Genomic DNA, 11,030 nt, shown 5'->3' with positions numbered 1-11,030 from the left:
CTTGCTCGAAGAGCTTTACGACTCCTCACATCACAGCGCATTAAGCCATACTTTGCCATAGCTCCTTCACATCAATGGTCTCCGGGAGTCAAGGAATTGTAGAGCGGACAACCACGCACAGCGCGGGTAGTTGATGCTAATGTAGGAAAGTAAAAAATAATCGGAAAAAACTCAGGTTAACGTGGGCTATCAGGGGGAATATCAAAAAAGGAAAGCAGTCGCTGAATGGAGAAGGGAAAAAAAAAAAAAATGGGCCGTTGATAACAGCGACGGGAGTTGAGCTTCTATAAACGCGCGCATAGCAAGGAAACCATTGTGTCCGCAGAAGTGAATTAATTTCATCGAAGCCCAGGGTCACGGCAATGGAATGCGCTGTGTTATTACAAATCACTCGTCCCGCCATATTACCCACCTACCATCTTCTGGGCCAGCATGTTAGCATAGCGTGCCACCTTAATCATTGGTCCATGCTGTTGCGGTTTGAACAAAGAGAAATCCCCCGCTGGCCCCCGGATTCTTTGTATGTAAAGCCAGAAGTGTTAGAAAATATGCAGGAAAATTCTATACAGATGACGACTTGCAGAGAGCGGCCACTGGCTTGTGTCAGATCTGTGACCAAGAAATAAAAGGACTCCTTTGAGAGTAAGTGCCTAATACAACCACGGTAGAAAACACAATAGAATCACCTCCATCTAGCCACACTAGCCTGAAGAAACAAGACACACCCAACATGAAGGAGACCCGTAACTCTGTTGTCACACGTTAGTTACGACGCCTTCCTACAAACGCTTCTCTTACTGCGACCTCTAAAAAACGGAAACCGGGGCAGTGGTAAAAACTAACGCGTGTGTCTTTGAAACTATTTTCCAAAAGTAAGGTTGTAACAAACGACCAACGCACAGCGTCTGTAGCTAAAAAGAATTAACGGAGGGTTACGATGCGCCAGACTTCCACAGCTTCTTCCGCGGAAATTTTCAAAGTGGGTGCCGGAAGCAATACCGGACATAACCCCCCCCGTATATTATGATGAGATTTGCAACCGTTCCATTAGAATCCTGCAGGAATTTGTAGACTTCCTCCGCGGACAGTGTCAAGTTATATTTCCGGAAGATTCCATAGGCCGAACCTCCTCCCTTTTGCGGAGAATCCCCATAAATGGTTAAAAGGAATGGTATAACCCTGCAGAGGAAATCAACGCCGGACTACCGCAGCAAGATCAAGTACAACTTAAAGGCGGAACTCGGTTTCGGCTTCGGGGCCTCAGTATGCCGATCAAAAACGACGCGTGCGTAAACGCATCCGGCGAAGTCTTATACGAGGACTTCCTTTGGCGGCGTGGCAGATCCAGCGGACTTTGGTTGACGCATAAGCCGCAGCACAAAATCGCGAATCCATAAAGATCTATTACAGTGCACCCGCGAAAGATTTCCCGGGCCCATTTGTTGCGCCTTTGCTATAAGCCCTCGCGATAAAACCCCGCATGCATACGCGTGATGTGTGGGGTACCGGGTACCGACGGTGGCACCTGCAAAAACGCGGTACGCACGATAAATCCTGTGAGCCCATAGAAAAGGTGGAAAAACTACCCTCCCTCCCAGACTGGCCTTGTCCTATTGTAACTGAACCGTCCACATCGCTCAAAGGGCTTACCATAAGAGAAACCTTATGGTCATAGACTCAGCGGCTGTGGTTTGGAAGCAACCTTATTCTACAACTGCCGTAGCGCGTGTGGATACGCAAAACAACTAAAAGAGCCTGGGGTCCGCAATTGCGTTACGACCGGCACCAGAAGACGTATCCGAAAAAGAAATATTGGCAAGTAAACTCCTCGCTATAAGAGGAAAGAGACACTGACGAATGAAAAGGCATGGTTGTTCGACCTATGCGTGACGGACTCTATAAGGAAGGGTCCGGTGTGCAAGTGTACAATACCCATACTATGGAGGTTTGACCCAAATGACGATCACAGTTCTCCGTGGATCGCATAAATTAATGGAAGCGCGGGCGTTGCAAGTAGGCCACGTAAGAGCTGACATGCCTAAGTGTGTCAATCAAAGGGCGCGTGGTGCTGCGCTTAACTCTGAGTCCTTTGGTGACCATTAGCAGCTCTCTTCTTTACCAAGTCCCCGACTTGGGCCATTTAGGTATACAACACGGGTTTGTCCCTTCCTTGGTGACGGACTTTCGAATCTCAATACTTTTCCAGGGACCAGTTAGGATCCGTGCTCTCTTACTGCCATACAGCCACCTTCGCGTTTCCCCGGCCTTAAGAGGTCATCTTACGAGCTACTATGTCGCGGGGGAGCTTTTTTCGCTTCATGTCCGAACCCCCTCGAACTTTTCTGACGTTGACCTTGTGTTCCCACGTGTTTCTTCTTCATAGCAACCTTGGGTTTCAATTCCTCGTAGCCCTGGCCGCCTCTTGTTCAAAGCCGCGAACGACCTGGGGGAGCCCTGAGTCCATTCCTTGTTTGCGTTTGGAGTGATTCTTCCGCTCTTTCCAAGACTGGTTACCCAAAGAGACGCTCGTGCCAAGATCTTATTGAATCTTCGACGATGCTCGACCCCTGTGGTAACTTCTGCTTCGGCTCTCCTAAATCTTTGTGTCCGTGGTCTTTCAGGGGTTTTTGGTAACACTGCCCCTGAACTGCTGTCCCCGCCATCCACTTGCCGCAGCTTAGGCCCTTTCAAGACGCGCTTATAAATCCTACCTAGGGGCTGTCTGCGACTTTCTCCCCAGAATCCCCTTGCTGGTTATTGGTTCGGCGTCCTATATTCTGCTTGCGATATCCACTACGGCCAAGGCGTCTATCGGGTCCTTTTTCCTCACCTTATCGGCGGCAATATAAAAAGCAATCCGCCTGATGAACTTCATTGGGGGTATTTACGGTGAAGCTGGGCCTGGGAATGTACTGTCCTTGGCACGGGAAGAAACCTTCCAGGGGTTTGTTTTTTTCGTAGTAGCCAGTTTTCTTTGCTCTTAGCCGTTTCGGTCGTTTAGGGCCTTTTGCGGTTCTGGCGTCTGATACCCCTGTCCGCGGTCGCGCTTTTCTTGATGCCGACCTCCTTTTTTCCAATAGCCTTCAGGCCCCATAGTAAATCCTTTTTGAGTTTGTCCTCTACGCGGCGCCCATTATATAAATTTTGATTCAATCGAAGGATAGGCCTGACATATTGATCTTACGTCCGTTAAAATCCACCGTGCTTTCCGTCCACCTTAATGGTGATGTTTATGCTTTCTACCAAATGAGACAGTCATAGCTTAAAGAAATGGGAGTGGATATCTATCCTATTCAAATGGATTTACCCTTAGGTGGAAACCTTGGACATTAGATTACTTACTTACGGGTCCCTTCATTAAAGTACGAGGCTTACTAGATTGCTGCAGTAAACTTCGTAGTTAGCTGGGAACTTTCCATTTCAGTCAAGTGACCATTGATCGTGGTACTAGTAAAGGCCCAGTAGTTCTAAAACCAATGAACTGTGTCCTTTATATTGGCACTCCCCATTATTTTTCTTGAACTCATTTCATGGGGTAATCCTGTGAGTAAAGTAATCCATGCTTTGCTAGCTCCTTAGCCCATGTTTTTTTTTTTTTTTTGGGGGGTTTTTTTTGTTGGGGTTTTTTTTTTTTTTTTTTTTTTTTGTTTTTATTTTTTAGATTTTTTTTAATTTTTTTAGCATGAGAGGGAGAGGGACTAGAGGGTTTTGTTTTTTTTATTTTGAGGATTTGGTTTGAAGTTTTTTGCGCACTTCTCCAGTTTTAGGGTTGAATTGTAATCTGGTATTTTTGGCTTTGGGAATTCACAACGACAAAGCGCCAATCAACTTATATAACCAAGAATTGTACAAGATAGCAACTAACCAGCCTAACCCTTTCCGCGCGGATGGGAGGATTCAGATAAGTGGTAAAGTTATTCTTGTCGCTTTCCAAAAAAGACGATCATTATATTAGGGGGGCATTTTAACAATGCCCACGCCAAGGCCACGCCTCCGGCCAGCCTGCGACTCCTACGAAGACCAACTCATTGTCTTTTTGTTTCTTAGAAGGCTGATAGTAATCCTTAAACTGAGGCTTTCTCATTCTAAAGTCGGGATGCGCCTGCGCATAGAGCTTAACGGCGTGTCCTGTGTTTTCAAAGTTTCTTATCCGCCCCTGCATCTTGTCTTGGTAGTAAGTTCTTGTCCAACCAATCCCTGTAAGCTTGTCTTTTTTTCATTCCAAGCCGCCACGTCTCGCTGATATTTTCTCCAAAAAGGTGGCGTGGGGCGTGGACGACCATATAATCATGCCTTTTCCTTTCGGCGGGCCAAATCTCCGCTGCGATCACACCTCTAACTAATCTACCAAATACTGACCACACCATAATTAGCCTCCAGTGAATGCTAAGCTGCAATACTCCGCCTGCGACTTAAGCTAAAACCATTATATGTTAGGCAGGTACTTTTCCTTCTGTAGGTAATTCTTGCCATGATAGCCCGCCTACGGCAGCGGTCATTTTTTGCAAAATTAGCGAAGCTCTTGCTTGGGTCTTCAGTAAAGTCTTACTTTGAGCACTTTCTTACCTACCCAACCAATACCCGCAACGATGGAAGTAATGATAGCTGCTTCTTTCAAACAGTTTTCAATAACGCGTTGACATTATATTACAAAGCGAGAAGGAAATCTAGGTCGCCGCGGGTGATAAATTTACTCCATTTCAGGGATCTTACTTTTTCTAACCTCCACAGGTGCGTGATATGTTGGTGGTTCTACTTTTGGCTTTTGCTGCCCGCCATTGTAAGTAAAGGCTGCCTGCAGCTATGATGACTCCTAACGCGGCCGATGACGTACCCAGGATTAATAAAGGATTCCTCTCTTTTCCTCCACCTTTTCCTCCTTTTTGTTGCCTTGTTCTTTTATTCATCTCCGCGAGCTTCTTTCCGGCAGCGACTCTGCCTGGAGATTTAGCCTTGGTAATCTTGGTATCTTCTACGGGTGGTTGTTCTTCGGTACCACTCATCTTATATTAAGGGACTTGAAGGACTTGACAAGTAACTTGATGACGACTTGACAATGACTTGGCAATGACCTTGACAACGACTTGACTAAGTACGTGAGGTGACTTGACAACGACTTGACTAAGTACTTGAGGTGACTTGACAACGACTTGACTAAGTACTTGAGGCGACGTGATCAGGTACCTCAGCAAGTGCCGCCTGGAAGACCTTTTCGACTTCTCTGTCCTTCTTGAAGTCCTTCCAAGACACCAGTACCTCCTTCAAGTCGACGTGCTGAGCTACGTGAAGTGCCGCAGAGGCGACTGCCATTAACTTACCGCACTTCAAAGACAACACCCCGCAGGTTATCTTAAGTTCTTGGGATATGACATAGTCATCTCTTATGTCCTTCTGTAGTTGCTCCACGTCGTCTATGGGCAGTGCAAGTCCAAGCAATTTAGTCGCAAGTCGGATAGCGGAGTCTGCTACGGCGTCCGTGGTCTTACTTGCAAGGGCGGCCTCGTACCTCTTATGGAACTTCTTGACTTCCTCTTCTGACAACTTATTAACTTGCTCATGGGTAAGTTCCTTGCCTATCATTTCTTTACACTTCCAGAAGACACAAGGATGTTGAGTTGTTCCTTAAGGTTACTTTCGTCTAACTGCGCGGGGACTTCATCTAAGAGCTGCTCAATGTCCATATACATTAGGAATCATAGATTCCAACCGTGTAGGGAAACCTCAAAGAGAAGATCATCTTGGAATGTTGGTGCGTTTTTAGGTGCCGCATGTATTCGTGTAACTGTTCCTTGGATATCTCACCGCCGTAGTCGCTTAAGATGGTTTCCAGGTCACTCCGGCTCGGAGTATAAAATACTACGAGAGAGCCTATGTTTTCCCTGAAGGGCTTAGAGACACTGGTAAGCTGCTGGGAAAGCAACCAAACGCTGATATTGTCGTGTCTACCGCTGAAGGCGAGCTTAACGAGCTCGGAGGTGCGCTTTTTTACGTCGTCCCCGCAGGCGATGTCATCCAGTATAAGGAGCGTCTGCGTATCTTTAGGGAATTGCTTATGCCAGAACTTCAAATGGCTGGATAACTCGTTAGGGTCTAAGATATCTACGAAGAAGTCGTCATCTTTCACTCCTATGCCCGTCCAGGTGCGGTTATTCACGTAGGTGGGGCATAATAGCACGATATAGTCGAAGCGGTATCTAAAGGGTCCTAATAGCTGCTCCACGACGAACTGGGTCTTTCCGCAGCCGGTGGGTCCTACTATCAGAGCATTGCAGGGAATATGGTTCGGATCCATTATATATACGATGGACCCAGTGGACGCAGTTAGAAGGATTGCCACCGACGCAAAAGATAAAAGAGACACCATAGAAATGCAAAGGGAGGAGATCGATCGGCTGAAAGAGCGCGTGCAGGAATTGTACGATGAAATGTGCGGCCTGAAGCGCGCAGAACGGTTTGGTGCGCTGATAACTATGGCAACGTGGGCTAAGGAGTCCGTTAAGGACTTCATGCGATATCCCCTGTAGAATGTTAACAATAAGGTTAAATCTTTGTAAGTATATGTGGAAACTATTCCAAAGAGTGTCTCAGAATGTTGACATTGTTAAGGATGCCTGGAAACTATTTCAAAGAGTGTCTCAGAATGTTGACGTTTAGGTTAAATCTTTGTTAAGACGTGCCCTTCAAAGGGGTTTATTATTTTTATTATTATTATTAAATATCCCTAATTATTCTTAATAATAATAAATAAAAATAAGAATGGGATTTGAGACTCTTTGCACGACCCTACTTTACTATTTTAAGCCGCCTACTAACCATTACGGGCTTTCCACATATACTTAACAATGTCAACATTCTAAGACACTCTTTGAAATAGTTTCCAGGTATCCTTAACAATGTCAACATTCTGAGACACTCTTTGAAATAGTATCCGGGGCAAAAGAGTCCATTAAGGACTTCATGCGGTATCCCATATAAGGGTTATTAAATCCTTATTATATATGGAGTGTGAGCGGTGTAACAAGGAGTTCAGCAGCAAGCAAATGTTAAAATACCACCTGGAAAAGAAGGTATGCGCTAAGAAGGCACGCGAAAGGCGTTGTTAAGGAGTGTAATCGACTCTTTAGCAGCGCGCAGATGTTGGATTACCACGTGGATAACCGCGTTTGCCTAAAGAACGTATGTGAGCGCTGCGAGGAGGACAAGAACGACGAATGGCATCAACATCGGTGCCGCGGCAATTACGACCTGCTGAGCGTAGCCTGTGAGGAACACGGCGACGTTGCTGCACGATGTTGCCCAAAGGAAACCCAAGGAAGTTAACGCGCCGGAAGAAGGAAATTGACCAGCGCTTTGCGGAGTTTGACTGCGTCGAAGGCGTAAGGTGGGAGGATAGAGAATATTGGGAGGCAACCTGCGAGCGTTGCGGCTGTCAAAGAAGTGACCAACATGTTTGGCAGTGCCTCTACGACGGCCAAGGCGGTTTTAAGGAGTACTTAGATCGCTTTGAGGCCTGGCATGCCGGTAATGAGGCTGCAAGGAAAGCCCGTAGAAGTTAGAAAGGACCTAAGATAGTAAGATAGGGTTTGCGCAAAGAGTCTCAAATCCCATTCTTATTTTTATTTATTATTATTAAGAATATTCTATAATAATGAATTAAGGATATTTAATAATAATAATAAAAATAAAGACCCCTTTTAAGGGCGCTTGCATAATCTAATAATAATAAATAAAAATAAGAACCCCTTTTAAAGGTATATGCTAGCCTACGCAGCCGCATTCTAATTACCCTTTCAATATATGGACTGTATTACTTGCGAACTACCTGCCGACTGCATTACCCCTTGTAAGCCGCCGCGTAAAAAATACACCTGCCTTCATTGCGACAGGGTATTCTCCGAAGGATCCTTCGTGGGGCATTGGTGCTCCGCGGATCCTAAAGCGCAGCGGGCGCTTAACTACAAAGAGGAGATGGAGTGACTCTTCTTTCAATGTCAAACTTCCATCGGCCATTTACCTTACCATAGCTGCGTAAGTGGGTGAATTCCTCGCCCTGAATTACGTACCGCACGCAATCCGGCGCCCAAAGGGAATATTCCTTGCCTTCTAAGTCTTTGAGGACTAACCGTAAACGGTCGATGTCTTCGAAGACGACGTAATTTTTTATTTCGTATGCTTTACCGTGGGCAAGATCACGCCAGTGAGTCAAGCTGAGCTTCATTATACCTATGGAATATCTTTAGGTGCGTTTTCAAAGTGGCGTAGGACTTAAACCGCTTTACACAGCCCTTACAGGGAATACGAATGCCATCCGCGTAATCCATCAGGGCACGGCAGATGATGTCGTAATCGTTGCTAACCATCGTTAGGTAACCATTTACGTCAAGCTGCGCAATTTTTTTTGGATTGCTTCGCGGATAAGACGCCGTTTCCTTTTGGGGTTTTCAACTCAATACACAACCCGCGGTATTTCTTGTGGGCGTTAAGGATTAAAAGGTCTGGCTGGCCGGCTTGGTAGCCTTTTCGCCAGCATGTTATGCGCTTGCTGTCAGAATCTTGAAGCTCGCCAAGACCTGGTGCTATGATGAATTCAGGGTAAAACCTACGCATGTAATCGACTACCTTTGCATGCAGGTCAGCTTCATTTTCTATCTTAAAAACTAATTTATTCGGGCTGTCGAAGCGTTTGTCCATCGCATATTTACCCGTCTTTCTCAACGCGGGTAGGACTTCTTCGAGGACCCAATCTTGGAATTCTTCTGCCTTTGCCATCTTCGAGGAGAATATCAACTGATACAACCCGGATTCGTTCACATACAGGGAATGTGGGTGTGAATTGGAAGGGAGGCGATTCACCTCCATTCTAAGTTCGCTAAGCCTTACCTCGTATTTATCGCGAACGTGCACCTTAATCGCATCTTTTGGGCGCTCGTAACCCAATGCGGCCGCTACTTCCTTTGCTTTGAAGTACAATTTATCGCCTTGCACGACTTGCAGTTTCGTACCGTTGCTTTCAAATACGCGAAGCATTGTATATTTAAGAAATATTTTAACATTGACGACTTCATTCCTCAGCCGTCCTAGTAGGCAACGCTCTTTAGCCGATTCATTTCTACGCTCAGTTGCGCGTCAGACACGACGAAGACGTAGCAGTTTATCTTATCGCCGTCGCCCGCGGAGGCATTCTTGGTGCGTTTGATTTCCAATGTTATGCCATCCTGCGTATTTACTAGACGTAAACCCTGACCATGTAGGTCTTCGTCGTTAATGGTGCGCATGTCAATCCACAGCGCATATTTGTCCTTAAAGAATTCCTCAGGGCTAATTTGGTCGCCAAACTTGCGCATGGCCTCTCTGTACACGTCTGCGGGCTTTATCCCCTGGGAGTAGACCTTGTTTGGAACGCCGTTTATGTTGACCCCCACGTTAGTAATGTTGGGGTTGTGAAAGGCCTCGGAGTCGCGCTTACCGGCTTCGTAGGGTTTGGCAAACACCAACATCAGCCCCGTGAGACTTCTTCGGGGGAGGTTAATGCTTTGGTTGATAACCTCATCCGTCTTATCCAAGAAGCTAAACGTCTTATACATCACTACGTGGTCGTATAAGAATGCCTTTCCGGCGCTGTATTCCATGCCAGCGCTACGGGCCAGCTCTTCGCTGTACACCGTTTCGTACTGTAGCTCTAAGTTGGTAATAGAGTATGGGGTTGTCGTGGTAAGTGCAGTGCTTAGCCCACCAATGATGTTATTAGCATCTGCTAAAGTTACTTCAAACTGTAGCTCGGATAACTGTCTTGGGTAATACACACCGTGATTCGTGATTACTTCAAAGTCTAATGGTATGACATACTTACTACCATAGGCGGTCTTTATTCGCTTTGCGTCTGTCACTGCGGTTTCTCCGCTGCCGTCAGTAGGTTGCGTTTTCGTAGGTGTGCGGACCTTACGTAAAATGACACTACCAATTCCTTGTTCTATCCTTTGCGCGCGGTCAAATGCTGTTAACCATAGATCCTTATAGGTGGTATACAGATCGTACCTATTCAAATCTAATAGCGATTCCCCGGCGAACTTTACGCGCATCTTAGAAACAATGTTGCGACCCACGTTGTTAACGATAATCCTTTCATCTGTGGGGCTTGACTGTACCGCTAGGTCAAACCTCAAAGCCAAGGTGCCAGGAACCAATACTAGGTTATCTGTTAGACGGGGCACGCCTACGTACAGCGTCTCCCCCGGCTTAGCGCTAGAAGGGGTAAAGGTGACCCGGTGAAAGGTGCGTTCCGCTTTCAGCCCGCCAACCTGCTTAGGTAATACGTTGGGATTTAACTTTGAGCTTATCATATATAATGGAAGTAGAAGGAACGGATTTTGACCCCCTTACCGAAGAAGGCCAAGTCGATATTAACGATGAAGAATTTGATGAATGGACTAAAAACGCGGGGGCAAAGCCTTTGCTTTACGACATGGCCTTGATAAGCAGGTATGGCAATAGGTGGAAAAGCTTCAAGGCAGCCTTGAATCGCATGTGGCAATCAAGGAACCGCGGCAGCCCCGTCCCCGAGTACTTGGAACTTCAAAACACAGACGAAGCAGCCGCGCGGGAAACCGTAGAGTGGGCAATGCAAGAGCTAACGCAGCGCTACGACAACTTTGATGCTGACGACGTAAAGCTTACGGAAAAGGGAAACAAAGTCCTCATAAGCGTCCAAGACTTAAGATTTCCCGACAAAGACCGCTGGACAAAACCGCAACCCCTCTTTGATGAGGAGGGCAACGTTAGGGGCGACGTCTCAAGATTAAAAGGCTTTCAGCAGGCTACTAGGAGCATGTTAGAAAGGTTGCAAACCCTGAATGAAAAGGTTGCGCTAGAAAGGCGCGCTATCGAACTGCAAAAGGCGCTGGAAGAAAAAGAGGCGGCGTACGAAAAGCAAAGTCGACTACTTGCTAATGCTGAGAAGAAGTTTAGTCAACGAGACGTAAGAATGGAAGAAATGACGAAACACTTAGATCAGGCTTTACGTGATCGGGATA

The sequence above is a fragment of the Actinia tenebrosa genome, unplaced genomic scaffold (assembly GCF_029948245.1).
Source record: "Actinia tenebrosa isolate PJP-AT-01 unplaced genomic scaffold, QUT_ActTen_1.0 PGA_scaffold0__85_contigs__length_37466705, whole genome shotgun sequence".
In the NCBI taxonomy this organism is placed as follows: Eukaryota; Metazoa; Cnidaria; class Anthozoa; order Actiniaria; family Actiniidae; genus Actinia; species Actinia tenebrosa.
The sequence above is the reverse complement of the archived record's forward strand: the minus strand, read 5'-3'. Positions refer to the sequence as shown.